At 36.7% G+C, this 8,756-nt stretch overlaps 1 long non-coding RNA gene across 4 annotated transcripts; it reads left to right on the forward strand.

The window, feature by feature from the left end:
- The first annotated feature begins 1,075 nt into the window (after positions 1–1,075).
- Positions 1,076–8,679, forward strand: LOC149105532 (uncharacterized). 4 transcript variants are annotated; one of them, XR_016201162.1, is made up of 5 exons: positions 2,944–3,844; positions 4,244–4,367; positions 6,157–6,284; positions 6,725–6,944; positions 7,258–8,679. It is a non-coding gene; the product is annotated as an uncharacterized LOC149105532 (long non-coding RNA). The 4 variants fall into 4 exon arrangements; XR_016201163.1 differs by having other exon boundaries at positions 6,725–6,928; XR_016201161.1 differs by lacking the exons at positions 2,944–3,844; positions 7,258–8,679 and adding an exon at positions 1,076–1,588 and having other exon boundaries at positions 6,725–7,065.
- The last annotated feature ends 77 nt before the right edge of the window (positions 8,680–8,756 follow it).

Raw genomic sequence — 8,756 nt, forward strand, 5'->3', positions numbered from 1 at the left:
AGGGACTCTGGTCAATGCTTAACCTACAGTACAAACTATTTTCAACGACTGACTCTGGAAATTAAGCTGGTATACTAACTTAGAACAAACCCCTCTTAATAGATGTCAACAACCACCAGCGCCTTACAAACGACTTTTCCACGACGTAAACGAAACCGACAAATTGGACTTCTACTAGATCGACTTAATTTGACCATCAATAGACAAACCTCAAACTGACCAATTTGACTAACAATAGACGGATCGAAACCGACCAATGACTGATGACAGACTTTACAGGAGTCTTTCAGCCAATACCATCATGGCTAAACTGACCAATCACATTCAACAGACCAGACTTATAACATCATCGACTAACGAGCCAACACTATTCACTGGACTCTGAAGGTGACTTCCGCTCATTGTCGAAACGTCAGTCACCAACAACAGTTCTTTTCAGAACTACCCTCACCAGGACGATCACACTATACGAACTCATGCTACAATCATGGCATTAAAAAGGTCACAAATTGGCAGACAAGTTATGACCATTTCCTTAGCATTGCAAGTTACCATGCCAACGATATAACTTGTTACTTCTGTGAACCACACGTTTTATTATCGATTTATAATCAGCATGTCAGGATTTGACTCTTCAGGAAATTAAAAAAAAAAAAGTGGGAGCGGCTTCAGAGCTACAACAAATTGTAGAAAACATAAATTGATCTGAACTCCCTCCGTTTAATTTTTTGGCCAAACTTGTATTTCAATTAGCAACCTTAATAGCGGAGCTCCGGCGGAGCCCCATACCCATATAGGGAAGAAAAGGAAACCCATGAATTGATTTTCTCATGGTTATCATGGCTAGCGGTATTGCTCGTGGGCGCGTACGCACGACGGCGACGACGACGACGACGACGACGACGGAGTCGCGCAAAATGGCGGCCATACTCCAGCTAATAGGTTGACAGAGACATGCACCCTCAGTTGGTAGCGGGTGAATGCCATTTTTCTTGGCGGGATTTTTAAAGAAAAAGGATAGCGGAGGTTGATTTAATATTTTTATATTTTTAAGACAGGGTTGCGCTGAAGCAAAAGACAGAAAGCAAGAAATAACAGGCAAAGAAGTAGCGAAGAAGATCGCGAAAAAGACTGAGCGGGCCAGCGCTGGGGAAGGAGGCGAAACAGTACTGAACAATGCCGTGAATTATAGCTAGTCAAGGGCTAGAGAAAGGAGGTGAAATAATACCGAACAATGCCGTGAACCAAAGCTAACGAGGGCTATAGAAAGGAGGCGAAAGTACCCGACAAATTGATTCAGAAGACTGCCGAACTCCCCATGGCCAAGTTCAAAATTCGCGCGAACGTGATGCTGTGCAGCTGTGCAAGAAAATTCAAAAGTCACCTGATTTGGTCAGGTGATGAACATTAGAGAAATCAAACGTACCCGAGTGTTTTAGAGAAATTGCAAAACAGTAAACGTAGCGGAAAGAAGTGGTTGATTCGTTGATCTATCGAAAATATAACTTCAGTTTAGTCTTCACAACTTTTGCTGCAAGTTTCTGCCTGGAAGATTAATACACTGGCCGAACTGAATTGCCAACTTACGGTAAGTGACTTTTGTTGTTGCGTTTGGTATGAAAATTAACAAGTTTCCTCGGCGATATAAGCTTATTTTCAATTGGAATCCATTAAAAGTCTTCCTTATTTGAAGCCATGCTGTAAGAGATTTTAAAAATTGCATCGTTTTAATTTCGCTCGTCTCTAAACAATAACACGTGGGTCGCTTTGGAGGTTGCTGTAAGTTGTAAACAAATTATGTTTTCTATCGATTTTCGTCGTCAATTTAAGCTTATAACCACACATCTAAAAATAAGCTTAACCAAAATCGTACTTGTAAACACGGCCGGGCGAGTTTTGAAGTTTTCTCTGATTTAGTTAGCACTGCCGCTTCGTAGACTGCTAAAATTTGTTCTTCTGTTGTTGAAAACTGAACCAAGAAAGGTCTACAAACCATTTTAAGCCGAAGCGAACAGGATTTGCTAAATTTACTTTTGTTCCAATGTGAATATTTGCATATTGTGATTACAAAGTATGGAGATTTCCTCGTTTTGTTAGTTCAATTTATTCGGTTTGGCGAAATGCTTTTGTGAATTCCGAGGTTAAATTGGTTGAAGACTGGTAAAGCTACTGCCAATGAAATGACTGCATAGCTAAATTAAGCCGTCGGCAAAAATACAGACTCTCAGTAATATTCAAATTTAAGCGTGAATAATTTTTCAACTTTAACACCGCAAGCTTAAACGAATTTTCTTTATCCTCTCTTTTATTCGGTCACCGTTCATTGAAAAGGGATTTGCTGTTGATACTCGAGCTCAGATGTAGTGATATGCATCTTGTGTTTATAGTGTAGATTTCCTCATTTTATTTTGTTGTCTGTCCAATTAGTTCGGTTTGGTGAAATGCTTATATAGTCCAAAATGTCGAGTAGACGATTATGGATGGCAATCCTGTCTGCAAATAAAGCTCTGCTTTGATTTTGATTGGCTATTTCATGTTATTTGTGCCATTGCTTTTGGTTGGGGGTACATGGACCGTATTTTGTTAATAAGAGGTTATTCCCCAATGCGGTATTTACACTTCATATGGAAATGTTCCAAAAAAGTGAGATAGTACTAATTGACTCGGTAAATTGAACAGTGTAATAGGAGTTCTTGCCCTGACCATTTCTCAGTAATAAGAATAACTTTTACATACATATATACACAATTTAGTTGGAGAGAGCGCTCTCCTATCTCCACTCTCTCTCTCTTTGCTCTCTTCTTCACACTAATTTTTTATTTACTAACTTATTAAATGAATGTCACTGACTGTTTTCTTTGTTGTGCATGCATACTTTTTTGCTGGTCAAAGAAAGTTTCAGTTTCTTCCTGGCTGTACAGTTTCCTTTCTCCTGTCCTGTACCAATTTGTTTATGATATAACTTCGTGAATTCTCTATTCTCCTTAAATTTTATCTCATCAGGTTGATAGAATGCACTCTCAGAGTGTTCCATCATTGTCTTCAGTTGCTACAATTTTCCGGAAAAAAGCAATAGTTTTCTTAATTTCCTTTTACTTTGTGTTAGGACTTTTTAGCATGCCTGTAATTGGCCCATGGGCATTACGGGAGAATAATTTTCAAGTAAAGAATTACGTTCGTTTTAGTGTTGAGTATTTTAAATTGTTATGAATTAGGCATTTCTTTTTATTTTTTATATTTTTTATTTTAGTCGCACGCAATGTTTTATGGTTTTACCGAGGTATACCATGTAAATGTAAATAATGCACTGGAATTGGCGAATCAGAGTGTGCATTATATCGGCTTTAAACACAAACCACATATTATAAATGACTCATATGTAAATGATATTTTTATTACAGAGAACTGGACAGGGCATTAGAACTTCTCCTTCTTTTGTGAATTTATATATTAATTCCTCTCAGTGCTGTCAAAATGTCTCAGGAACCTTCATTTCTGATAATCTATTATTTTCCACCATACCTACAGCACAGAAGCTCACCAAATCCTAACTGATAACTAACATGTGTGTATCTCTAGCCTTTGCTGTGTGCTACATGTATATTCTGTTATCCTGCCTTAACTGCTAGGAAAAATTTTGGCAGAGCTGTTTCAACAGTTTCACTTAAATTGATTTCCAGTAACAGCGCTACATGTAGCAGTGTTATTGAGTGTGAACTTTATGGAGGATTTTAAATTTTTATTTTTTTATGATTACAGACGACAACAAAATATACATGTGTATACATAACCTGATGTTGGTGTTGGTTACAAACCGTAGTTCATAATAGTCATCCTATTACAGGTAAGGGGGAAAAGTTCAGAGAGTTTAGAACATTTCTTCCCCCTGCACACCTTCTGTCTATAGGTGCAATAATTGAGAGGTTATATATAATTATATATATATACGAAGAGTAATGTAAAGTTACTGTATAAACTTAGCATTAAAATCTGACATTTGAACGCCTCCTTTGCTAAAATTAGTCATGATTTAATTGTTATCACTCCCTGTGAATTCATAGAGATTCCAGAGGCAAATTATAACCTAATGTGGGAGTCCTGTCTTCAAGTGAGGGAAAATGACACAAAAGAGTTACAATGAAAGTAAAGAGAATTGTGACTGTTGATATGGTGTACATTATACATCATGTAAAGGTATTTGGTGAGTGCCAAAGGCATAACATTTCATGCATGGCTTTTTCAGGACAAATTATATAACAGTGACATTTTAAAAGGTGTGATCAGAAAAATAATGAGTACATTGTCCAGGCAGCATCAGTTTATGGACAGCATATGCAGACAGTAAGAGGAACTGTAAGCACTACCATGTAAGTTAGTTTTATGCTTATGACTTCTTGTTCTTGAATTTTGTGTCATTTCATCACAAGAATAGGTAACGAAAGATGCAATACTTGTTGCAATATATTTTTGAAGGAAAACTTATAAGTCTGCCTATGCTGGATAACAGCCATGTGTAAACTGAATGTGAAGCAAACAATATGTTAAATATGGGGCAACCCTAAAACCCAGAAACCGGAATCCGGAATCTGGAACCAAAAACCGGAATCCAGAAACTGGAAACCGGAATCCGCAAATCAAAGAAAATAAGTTCTTCAAATACGCGAAAATTGTTTTGCTTAGCTTTTCGACTGTAAAAAGTAAGCTGCCAAGTAAAAAGGACCTCAAACTTAACCTTTTTTGAAACAAAAACTCCCCGTCTGTTGAAATTGTGCAACCGTTATTTTTAGTGAGGGCTATGATTATGAGAATCTCAGTAAAGTGCGTCTTAATTTTATTCCAAGCACCTCGAGAGTGTCTAAAATAAGCTTGCTGGTAATTGCCATTTTGTTTAAAAAGTGATCTTCAATTTACCGGAAGTATAAATTTATCCTTTATGTCTAGTACATACTGAACAAGATAGAAAATGTCATAGAGAACAGGATATCCATCAGTGGCAGCCCCCTGTACATTGACGGTCACGCCCCCCAATTTCGAAGTCCAAGGGCTAACCCGTGTGGTCTAAATATGAAATTTGATTTTTCCAACAGATACGAGACCAATTCCAGATTAACACAATTTCCACACTGATACTGTGACAAATCAGCATTTCACATTCTTGGCGGCCATCATATTAAAACAATTTGTAGAAATGTTGCACACTTACTTCTGTCTGCTTCTCACTTGCTGACAGATCAGACCACATGCTGTTCAAAGATGCTAAAAGACTGCCAGAAACTCACTGCAATAGCCTATAATAGCTTGTTGTTAATGTGCTGCTCACCAGTCTTCTCAGAGCAATTTGATCTAGACAAGAACCGGGCTCTCACCAGGGCCAGCTTGAACAAAAGATGGGTAACTTAGCCTATGAGCAGGCTCTCGTGTTTGGGCTGGGGGTGTGAGTGGCAAAGCCGCATGAAGGCTCTTGGTGACATGCCAATGCAGAAAAACACTAGACACCTATTTAGCCTGCTCAGACAATAGAGACAGATACTAGAGCCTGCTCGCAGGCTATGAGTAACTCTATCCACCCAAAAAATCAGTAACCCTGACTGGATAGTGATGTACTGAATGAATAGCTTTATGCAGCTTTTGAACAACGGGGCCAGATATATAGCTAAGGGTTGTTCAGAACTAGTCAATAATTTTTTAGCAATTACAGTCTGTGGCTGAAGTAAAGCCAAGAAAATAAATAACAACAAAATGATTTTTGCTCATATTTATTTATTAGACATTGCTGAAGTGAATTATTTCTATCATCATTCATAATATCTGGATTCCAGATTCTGGTTTTTGGTTCCGGATTCTGGATTCCAGATTCCGGATTTCGGTTTCCAAATTCAGTGTTTTAGGGTTGCCCCAGATGATGTATGTGCATATGTTAATCTTGAATAATCTGAAATTTCAGAGAGTTTAAAAATATCATATCATATTTGTGATGGTTCTGAGGTGGAGGGCTGTTACATGTACATGTAAATGTCTCATGCACGATTTTTCACTCATTATGATTCAGGTACAAATAGTTTCTGTATCTGTTGATGTGCAACAATCTACACCAATATTTCAACCTAATAATGTACAGTGTATTTTAATTAACCAAATTATGCTGTTTGTTTTTAGTTGGCCAGTGCTACTACATAGTAATGTGATGTTGAAGTGCACAAATTTACAAACATGCCCAGTGTCAACTTGTCAAATACATGTATATAAACTGGCCAGACAGTGTAGATTACAAAATTCTCTGAAAGGTAAGATGTTTCTTAAACATTATTTTGTAATTAATGATTTCTCAGACATTGTTTTCTTCAAGAAAAGATTCATACCCCACATGGAGGTTTTTTCTCTATTAGAGCTCTTGATTCCTGATACTTTAATTTGGAATTTCTAAAGACTGGCCATGAATGGGTGTTGGGTGTGAATATCTTCTGGAACTGCACATTCATTCATTGAGTAAGCAAGAACATCAGTATTTATCCTGACAAACTCTGATTTTCTTCTGGAAGCTGAACTCATATACAGTTGTACAGTTATATGTACAACCAAACAGCCTGGATGACCCTGTGATTGGGACTGTGCACATTGTTGTAAGCCTCAGTGTTCCAGTTTCTTGTTTGAAGCAAATTGCATTTGCTCTCGAAAGCAAGTGGCGAAGTTCATAACAGTTATGTAAGTTTGCTTTGTATCTCAGGGCAGAGCCTGCCACAGTGAAAGTTGGAGTACCAACCCCTAGCATTTGATTCACTACTAACACTCAGTAAACAGCTAACAATGAAGTACACTGTATATCAAAGAAAGGAATTGCATGCCTGTTCCTGTCAGTCAATATATGAACAGGTTACAGATGGGAAGCCTGTATTAAAACATCAAAGATTTTCAAAGCAACCATGGCCTGGTGAGATATTTCTGAGGTAATATAAATTTAAGGTCCTTATGATTGCTTATAGGCATTGATTTTTATTGTAAACAATATCTTACTGAGTGTATTTTTCTTGTGTGCTAATTGTTGGAGAACACAGAGGTCACTGTTATGACAGAGATATTAATTTGTGAAAAGTTCTATAAACAAATGCATCTGGGAACAAATTAATTTATCATGGATGCAGCTTCTGAGAGATCCCCAATATTAATGGAACATACACTGCTCATACAGTACATGTAAAAGAGTTTAGTAATTCATTACTTATGATTGTAATGCTTTGTTTGGTTTCTCTATATTTACAGACAACTTGATGGGATTATAAATTCTGCACCAAGTTCATTGAATAAACTGACTTGGAGGTTCAGTTCTGCAACCCATCCTGTTTGTAGTAATATCATAGCTGCAACATTGTGACAGATACACTGCATTACATTATTAAGAAACACATATTAACTAATTATTTTTAAGTGCCTGTTAATTTAATCAGTTTTTCTTAGAGATAATTTACTCATGGTTTATTTAAATAATTGGCTTTTTGGCTTTAAAATGATATTTATTGAGCTTTTAAATCAATTTTGTGATAATCTGCATTGGACATGGCATAAATTGATATTTTGCCAACACGAAATGGAGAACTGGGTCTTAAGCAAAGTTGCAGGATTAGCATTTTTGTAGAAAGAAAGGGTTGAGAAATTTGTGACATTCTACAGACAGCCTTGCCATTCGCAATGTCCGATAAGGTTAATTTGTTCCATTCTGTTGTAGAAATAGTGTTCTCTAATTTATAAATTATTTCAATCTGTTGTTTAAACGATTGCCTTATAACCCCATGTCTGGCTTTGGTACATGTAGGATATTGATGTATTTTTTATCCATTTTGCTGTAAATTATCTTAATTGATGTGTCAATCAAAACATATCTTGGATATGCTGGGCTCTTCTGACAAATGTACCTATGCCTCATAACCTTTGAGTGCATTTGGTTGTGTAGTGCAGACAAAATACATGTACATAATATAACTTCCTCTTAGCTCACTGATAATTCTTGGTATAATTTAATCATAGCAAAATTAATCAATGGAACCCAATCGCAGCTCTTGTAGTCCACAATGCAAGTCGAGAAAAAGAACAAATCACATTGAAATTGAATAATAAAATTATTATTAGAAGCCTAGCAAGTATTCATGATCAGCAAAAAAAAAATATTGTAATTACCATTCATGCGAGGGTGATTTTGCTTATTGCAAACCCTTCCAGCAGGAGGAGACTCCATACAATAGTGAAGATGGCTAAATGTATCTTTGGGGACAAGTTAGAAAACAAAACTTTCCAACTTTTCACATATGTATACTGTTTTGGTATTTTTGTGAGATTTCATTTGGTAGAGATTCAGGGACTGAGTATATTGTAACCACTGCATTTCAATCAGTCCCCACAACAAAAAAATGTGTAAACTTCTTTTGTGTGGGAGTCCCCTTGTTAACTAAGGAAGAATATAATGATTAATGACAATGCCTTGTCTTTCTGAATAAGGTAGGAAAGAACAAGAAATGCCACCAAAAAGCACAGAAGACAGTTCTGTTATGTGATCAAGATTTTTGGTAGCTTCCCAGAAATCCTTGAAATCGTGGCTCTATATTTCATAATCACACCATCTTACACCTCGATCTGCTGAAGTAATACTAGTTCCGGCTGAAACTATTAAATCATTCGCAATTTACCTCATACATGTTGGATTATTTTCATTAGTAACAACATTCCGAAAAATAACTGAGGAGCTTCGCTTTTAGGCTGGCCTAAAT

Source organism: Orbicella faveolata, unplaced genomic scaffold (assembly GCF_042242905.1).
Source record: "Orbicella faveolata isolate gen_17 unplaced genomic scaffold, um_ofav_v1 contig_34, whole genome shotgun sequence".
Lineage (NCBI taxonomy): Eukaryota > Metazoa > Cnidaria > Anthozoa > Scleractinia > Merulinidae > Orbicella > Orbicella faveolata.